Source organism: Triticum aestivum, chromosome 3B (genome assembly GCF_018294505.1).
Source record: "Triticum aestivum cultivar Chinese Spring chromosome 3B, IWGSC CS RefSeq v2.1, whole genome shotgun sequence".
Lineage (NCBI taxonomy): Eukaryota > Viridiplantae > Streptophyta > Magnoliopsida > Poales > Poaceae > Triticum > Triticum aestivum.
The window spans coordinates 829,957,412-829,965,909 of NC_057801.1; the positions used below are offsets into that span (position 1 = coordinate 829,957,412).

Below are 8,498 nucleotides of genomic sequence, written 5' to 3' on the forward strand. Positions count from 1 at the left end.
CAGCATGTTGTAGGGAGCTCCTATCGAACGCATTCTGCGTCAACTTGTTGCGCTTTCGCACAGGGGGTTGGCTTGCGGGCTTTCTGGGCCTTGGTCCCGCGTTTCAACTGTTTGGCGCGCGTTTCTCTGTTCCTGGCGCGCGTTTCACTGTTTCTCGCATTCAGTTTCTGTTGTCTCTGTTTCAGATGTTTAAGTTGTTTCTGCTGTTTTTGAAATTTCATTGTAATAACTATTTTAGTTCTTTTGAAACTTCATTGATAACTATTTCAGATGTTTCTCCTGTTTCAAACAACAGTTGTAAAAACAGTTTTAGGAGAGTTCCAAAGTTGGAGGAGCATCAAAAACACGTGCAAAAAAACTGTATGGAAACAAGTATATAAAGCTTTGAATTCCTTTACTAACTTATTCAGGAGATTTAAATCTTCGATGCAGCTAGAATTAATGCAAGAAATTACCTTTTGGGAACCATGATAAAAACAGAGAACAGTACCATTAAGACAACAATTTCTTCATTTCCCTTCAGTTGGGAAAAAGTAGAAGAATGGTGAAATTTTCCTTGTATTCATAAAAAACTAGAAGAGGGCAATTATCTGTTGTTTCTTGCTGTTTCTACTGGTCGTGGAACTGCTTCCTTTACAAACTTATTCTATAGATTTAAACCTTTTTTTGCGGGGGGATTTAAACCTTCTTTACAAGTGAAAATAATACAAGACAGTATCACTGGGGAACCATGATAAAGAAACAGCAGAACAGTTTCGTCATAGTACTCTTCCTTTGAGTTGTGAAAAATTCTGGCATTGCGGCCGCTGAGAATAAAATGGGAAATATGTTAGTTGGAAGAATGAAAAAAATGTACCGACAACGTGTGTTTGAAGTTACCTAAACTGTGCTAGGAAACAAAAACAAATGGTTTTTTCCTAGGATGAAGCATTTTTGCCATGTTTTTTTTCCTTTCAGTGCAAATTCAGGAGAACTTCTTGTAGTGCAAATTCCATTATACTTGACAGTAGCGAATGTCAATGAATACCTACAGAATAAGAAAGGAAACATGTTAGTTGGGATTAGAGAAAACCTTCACGAGGATTCTTCAGGGGGAAACTAGAGATCATGAACTTACCTAAAAGCTTTGTTCAAATGCAGAAATCATGTTGAATGCTTCACTTGAAAATGCGAAAACCCTGTTGAAATAGAGATGTGATGAGGAGGAGGCCAAGGATTGTGGCAATAAAAAGAAATAGAAAACTAACATGTCTCTGTAGGAAAGAAGTTACGAATGGAAGCCGAATTTCATTGTCCTTGCAAGTTATGATCTCAAAAAGGAATTTCTCTCGTACAGCTTGTAAATCATCCTTCAGAATGTAAAAAATTGAGTAGCAGCTTAGAAAAAATGATATATTTCGAAGAAAGCTAAATAAGGAAAACAAGTGCTCTCAATGAATGAATTGGTAAATACGTACATTGGAGAAACCTTCCATTCCGAGACCTTTGTACTTGCTAAGATACTGAAGAAGGAAAATTCCTGAGTCGTACCTGAAAAAAGAAACAGTGTTGCAATTTCCGATTAACTTAAAAAACTTTCGAACTATTTCTTGAGAAGTAGAAGAAATAAGTTGCTAATGAATCATAAAAGGCACAATGAACAGTTTTAAAATATCACAATTGTTATATGTTCCAACATTTTTTGATGCAGTAAATATTTTTTGTAATTTTGATTCAAAAAAGAAACATGCACAAATTTTACAAATCCTGAACAGTTTTCTAAAATGCGAACAATTTTTCAAGAAATACGACAGAAATCATGAAAAACACAAACATTTTTTGAATTTTCGGAACATTTTCTGAGACCACGAACAGTTTTAAATTTTTGAACAAAAATGGAAACAGGAACATTTTTTCAGTTCAGAACAAAAATGTTTAAACAGAACATTTTTTTAAATGCGATTTTTTTTTGAAACATGACATTTGTTGAATTTGCAAATAAAATGTTGAAACCAAGAACATTTTCGAAAACATGAACAACTTTTGAATTCCCCAAACATTTTTTGGAATTTGTGAACAATTTTTTAAAGCATGAACATATTTTGAATCTTGGGAACAAATTTTGAAATGGAGAACAAATTTTGAAGCACGAACATTTTTTGAATCTTGAGAACAAATTTTGAAACGGAGAACAAATTTGGAAGCACGAACATTTTTTGAATCTTGAGAACAAATTTTGAAACGGAGAACAGATTTGGGAGCATGCACAATTTTTTAAAGCACAAACATTTTTAATTCTTGAGAACTAATTTTGAAACGGAGAACAATTTTGAAAAATCCCGCACAAATTTGGAAGTGCGAACAATTTTTTAAAGCGTGAACATTTATTTAATCTTCACAACAAATTTTGAAATGGATAACAATTTTGAAAATCCCGAACAAATCTGGAAGTGCGAACATTTTATAACAATGGGAACAAAAAATTGAAATTCGGTACATTTTTTGCATTTCGAAACTTTTCAACTTTTTGTGTAACGATAACAATTTTTGAATCTTGAGAACATTTTTTGAAACCTGAACATTTTATGGAAACACGAACAAAATTTCAATATTTTGAAATTCTTTTGATAAAAAGAGAGGGAAAAAAGGAAAAAGAAAAAACAAAGAAATAAAACAAACAGAAAAATCGAAAAAATAAAAAAGAAACAGAAATAACTAAAAATGAAAAGAAGAAGAAAAAACAAAAAGGAAAACTAGAAACAAACAAAAAAAGAAAAACAAGAAGTAGCAAAAAGAATACCAAGAAGTAGCAAAAAGAAAACTAAAAAACAGGGGAGCAAAAAGAATACCAAGAAGTAGCAAAGAAATAATCGCCACATCTTCAAAGTTTCATCTTCTACTACTGGGTTAATGTGCTAGTTTTGTTATTTTGCTCATAGACCAGAGCTTTGTTTTTGAAATGAAATTAGTTTATGTGACTGTAGTTTTGCTATAGGATTCAGATTTTTTTCAATTTTTTTAGAAAAACTTGGATTGAAAAATGTTATATTCATGCTTAATTCAGTTTTGCACGAAATTAATATTAGAAGCTGAATCAACAATCTATTCGTGATAAAATAGAGTGATTCGAATATAGTACCCGAAGACAGCAAACAAAACAGGAACATCATGAATATATGGTTCAAAAAAACTTCTCTATTTCTGATGCAATATTGTGGTGTGAGATACACATGAAAACAACAAGAAAAGCGGAAATGCAATCATTTAGAGCACATGCCCACAAGGTATAAATTCGGTTATATGAACTATACAACTGAATGCTTTCTGGCGTATACATTGAAGAGACAAAAATGGAAGTACACATCAATGTAATCAACTACTTGTCACTACTCCTTTCCTTTCTGAAAACAATCTACCGAGATTGAGGAATGATTTCCTAAAATAGTTGAACAGGAGAAAAAATACTCGACTAAGTGCAGAAATAATTTGTATGAAATGTAACAAGGTCTATGAAGAATTCAGTACAGTAATAATGCAGGCAAATCAGATCAACCAACTAGCTGGTGTTTTTTCTAGGGAAGCAAGTAGCTACTGTTAGCTAAACAGTGTACACACGTAGTTAAATTAACATCACAAAACTTGCTGATTAGAAAGGTGGACGCTAATTAAGCTACCAAACAAACTAGGAGGTGATTCAAATTAATTAACTGAACATTCAAAACCAGAGTAGAATGTATCATGAAGATAATCATATTAAAAGTGGTAATGCCTATTTATGAACTAGAAAATGATATGATTTGCATGGAAACGAAATAATGTTGAAATGAACACTAGGTTACTTAAGATTTTCAAGAGAAGAACACCTCCTATATCTATGAGCATTTACCAGAAAAACTAAGCGAGATTCATTTACAGTAGTAGCTAGAAGAAAACTACAGCAGTATCTTCACAACTATTGCCGGTCCATAAGTATATACATGGAAAATTCAGAGCATCTACACAATTTAAGGGACATGCTCGTTCACTTCTGTAGAAGTATCGACAACATCTTAAAACACATTCACAAAAAGGGTTAGGAACAAAATTGTCAAGCACCAGAATAGAAAACAGTTGACAAGTACTTGCTGTAATGATTTACCTACAAATCTGTAGAAGAACTATGATCTGTTAGATCTCAACCGAACCTGTAAACACAAACAGAAAAAGAAAGTCGAATACAGTTGAGGAACCTAGGAATTTGGAATAAAAACCAAACGGGGAACACCAGATCTGACGAACCTCGACCAATTATCACAAAATTGAAGTGTTATTCCTCAGAATTTGGTTGCCAAAACACCGTCTACCAACAACAGAGAACAAATCAGCTAACCCTAACTTCCATCCCAGAGATTTGCAGGAAGGGGAGAGAAGATGAAGAACCAGAGCACCTAGCGCCCCGAGATGCACGAAGGAGGAAGGAATCAAGACCACGGCGAAGAATCGAGAGGAAGGAAGAGGAATCGAGAGGACGAAGCAGAGAAGGAATCGAGACAAAGCAGTCGCACGAGGAAGAAAGGGGAACGAGGAAACAGACGTGGTCGGTCGAAACAAGAAACAGGAAAAAAAGGCCGGCCCAAATACGGGCGAAGGGTGTGCGGTGCCCCGACAGTTTGACGCAAAATGCGTCAAATAGGGAATTCCCTCCTTAGCAAGCATCATTTAAGATGCTGATCGTGGAGTGCATGGATCATGCTGGTTCTTCTTCTGGGCCCATCAATAGTCCTCCTGCACGAACACCTGGGACGCGTTTGCTGGCCAGTCATGGCCCACAGGTCGCCAAATAGCAACTCAGCACATACACCCCGTGCGCATGTTCCCATAGGTTTTGGGAAGGTTCTAGAACCTTTCCTGAAGTGGGTTTTTGTTTTTTCTATGTTTTATCTTCTGGGTTTTTCTTTCTTTTGGCTATTTCATTTTTCCTTTTTATTTTCGGTTCTTATTTTTATTTTTTTTATTTTACATATTCCTTTTTCCATTTTTCCATTTTAATTTTATTATTATTTTACTTTTCATTGTCCTTTTTTATTTATGAACATCTTTCAAATTGATGAATAGTGTCTGAAATGATGGACATTTTATGAATACGCAGATATTTTTGGAATTGCAAACTTTTTTCAACTTCTTAAACATTTTTTAAATTCATGAACATTTTTTACAAACTCACAAAAAGTTGTTTTCAAATTCTGAACAATTTTTTAATGATTAGCATTTACCAAAATGTGGGAACAATTTTTTAAATTCAATAACATTATTTTGCTCTTAAAAATTTATTATTGAATGCATGAAAATTATTTAAATTCTTGAACATTGTTTGAATCAGTGAACATATTTTGTACTGATGAACTTTGACTTTGGTAACAATGTTAGAAATTGAATATTTTTTAATTTTAACATATTTTTAAAAATTCATGAACATTTTTATGTATGAATGTTTTTAAATTTGTGAACGGTTTTTAATATGCAACGTTTCTGAAAATAATGTACATTTTTTAATCTTCACGAAGATTTTTTCTTTGGTGAATATTTCTTGTATAGATGAACATATTATGATTTCTTGAAAAAAAAATTTATCATAATTTGCATTTTTTGAAATTTAGAACATTTTTAATTCATATTTTTCATAAGAAAAAACAGAAATGGAAAAAGGAAAAAGGAAAAAATAAAACGAAAAATTCAGTGGACATCCCTTCCTACGCATGCGCAGCGCCAAAAGGGCGTGCGGGGGGGACGAGGTGCGCGCTAACTCATTTGTGAGGGCCTAGCACACCAAATAGTAGGTCCCACATTTGGTAGCCTGCAAGAGGTTCAATCTGACTCACGTGATGCAGTTTTGATCCGTTTGTTTGTCTGCCATGAATCAAAATCTTGGCCCAAGCGTTTAAAGCACCTTTGGCCCTGGATGAGAAGGAACGCTCGAGTCGAGCGTTTCTAGCGAGCCAAGCCCAAGCAATGCAATCGAGCTAACATGGATGGGTCCCCTGGTGTAGTTTTATGCGAGCTTGTGCAGACTGGGTGCAACCTGTAATTGAGTTTGCAGGTGTTCTGCTCTAATCTCCTCCTAATCTCTTTCATCTAACCCCTACACAAAGGTGAGATAGGCTCGACACGAAAAATATGCACATCAATGTTGTGGTTTCATTCAAACAATCAGTTCTCAATTTCATGGACTGTAAATCTTCAATTCCATGATAATATTTGGAGATTTTTTGGACGAATTTCGGCAACATCTTTACACCTGGCCGACTATCTGAAATTGTTTTTCACAACTAGCTTCATCTCGCCGTTTTCACGCAACTTCGTGTTGTACGTTCTTCATTTCGGCGGTCATAGATGAGTAGATTATACAACCCTCTAGTGGTCTATACAAGATACATATGTGTGGTCTATTTCAATGATACTCCTTAATCTTCTTCACCTAGACCCTTCTAATCTACACTACGGTGCTTCGATTCAAGATAATTTGCACACCAAAAGGATGCATATAACATTGTGGTTTCATTCAGACAATCGGTTTGCAGGTTCGTTGACTGTAAATGTTCAAGTTCGTGTTCATGTTCAGAGTTACTTTGGACAAATTGTGTCAAATCGTCGTGGACGGCCGACCATTTGAAATATCTTTTGATCAGGAACTTCATCTCATTGTTTCACACGACTCTTGTATTGTATGTTTTCTATTTCGATGGTTGTAGACGAGTATATGTGTATCTCCCTATTGTGTTGTAATAAGGTATTCATCTGATGGTTTAGACGAAATTCAGAGTGGCTTCTTTCCATTCGTACTGATGGTTGTCAACCTTGCCACATGGATGACATGTCGTGCCCGGCACCGCCGTCGGCATCATTCCTCTCGGCCGCCTCGCCTGCAGCCTACTTCACTAACGCCACCATGGTGCACACACTGCACTTCTCCTCCATGTCCACTGCCTCGGTGCCCTCCTCCCCATCCATTCTCATGGACTTCCCCATGATGGCACCGCTAGGGACCGGTTCCCCATGCCTACGACTATGTGCTCATCACGTCTAACGCGGCGCCGTGACCATCGTTCACCTCAAAACGTCGAGGCACACCAATGTAACTCTATGTGTCATGTATAACTATTAACTCTCAATCATGTTCAGTTTATGCAACCAAACACCATGTAGTGCATTAGCCCAACCAACGTAGGCCACCAAAAGCCAGGTATAAATTGCTTCCCTAAGGCCTTGTACAATGCTAAGTCCTTAGGGAGGTGCTTATAAAAATAAGCTGATTTTTTCTGAAACACTAGTGTCTATTTCTACAGGAGAGATGCCTAATTAAGCGTTTATCCTAAACAAATAAGCAACGGTGCCAAACTGTGTGTGGCCTACCAAACTGCATGCAAAACATGATTTTTACCCTGTATTTACTCAGGCAGGCCTAACCGAGTCACAGACACAAAGAGGCAAAAAACGGTACAAGCTACCAAAATATATGTTGTATGCCACAAAACTTATATTGTCGGATTCATATTCAAAAGAGGTTTCCAACTATACTATTTTGTGGCATGTATCTTGTTTTTTTTCTTAGTTATTAAATCAAATGTCAAAGTATAACAAAAATACAAGAGAAACCAACCAGTAAAGCCACTATCTGCATGTCGTGGTTTTGCACCGTCGCACAACAGTTGCGCCATCATCCGCATCTATCTGCACGTATCCCATCTCCGGGCCGGGCGGTGCATATATACGGCCAGCTGCTACTGGGTGCCCCTGCTTTGTCCATGACGAGACGCCACTGCGCACATACGCGTTGTGTGGGAAAGGATGGTTCGGCTTCAGCCAGGCAGCCACCAGCCAGCCAGCGTCACCCCCCTTTCCATCCATGGAGAGATATCGGAGTGGAGAAGATGCTTGCTCCACCACGCGCGCACAACTTGACGCAGTTCCAGCAAATATATTCTGTCAAACTTAATGGGACCCTCTTAGATTCATTTGCACCGTCGCGTGGTCTTCAGCAAGGCGATCCTCTATCCCCCTTCTTGTTCCTTTTCGTGGCAGATGGTCTGTCCGCTATTCTGAAGCATTATGTGTCTTCTGGTGATATATCTCCGATCAAGGTGTGTAGAAGAGCACTGGGTATCTCACATCTCTTATTTGCTGATGACACCATGCTTTTCTTTGAGGCTAGCAGAGCCCAGGCTGAGAAAGTTAAATTGGCTTTGGATCAATACGGGGTAGCAACGGGACAATCTCTTAATTTTGATAAGTGTTCCATCCTCTTTGGTATTGCATGCATGCCCCAAAGATATTCAGGAGGAAGTCAGGGGGGTGCTGCATGTTACTAGCTTAGTGTTTGAGGAGAAGTACCTTGGCCTTCCAACTCCAGAGGGTCGCATGTCGAAAGGGAGACTCCAAAACCTTCAGATGAGTTTAACCAAGCGTTTGGTCCAATGGGGAGACGGTCACCTTGCCCAACCAGGGAGGGAGACTCTTATTAAATCTGTTGCGCTTGCCCTTTT

The 8,498-nt window shown here is 37.3% G+C and overlaps 1 long non-coding RNA gene across 1 annotated transcript; it reads right to left on the bottom strand.

Annotated features, from left to right (window-relative positions):
* Positions 1–492: 492 nt before the first annotated feature.
* On the bottom strand, positions 493–4,636 carry LOC123066912 (uncharacterized). Its single transcript, XR_006431473.1, has 7 exons — positions 4,258–4,636; positions 4,118–4,163; positions 1,458–1,530; positions 1,248–1,349; positions 1,118–1,178; positions 880–1,027; positions 493–806 (listed from the first exon to the last, which is right to left on the bottom strand). It is a non-coding gene; the product is annotated as an uncharacterized lncRNA (long non-coding RNA).
* Positions 4,637–8,498: the final 3,862 nt, after the last annotated feature.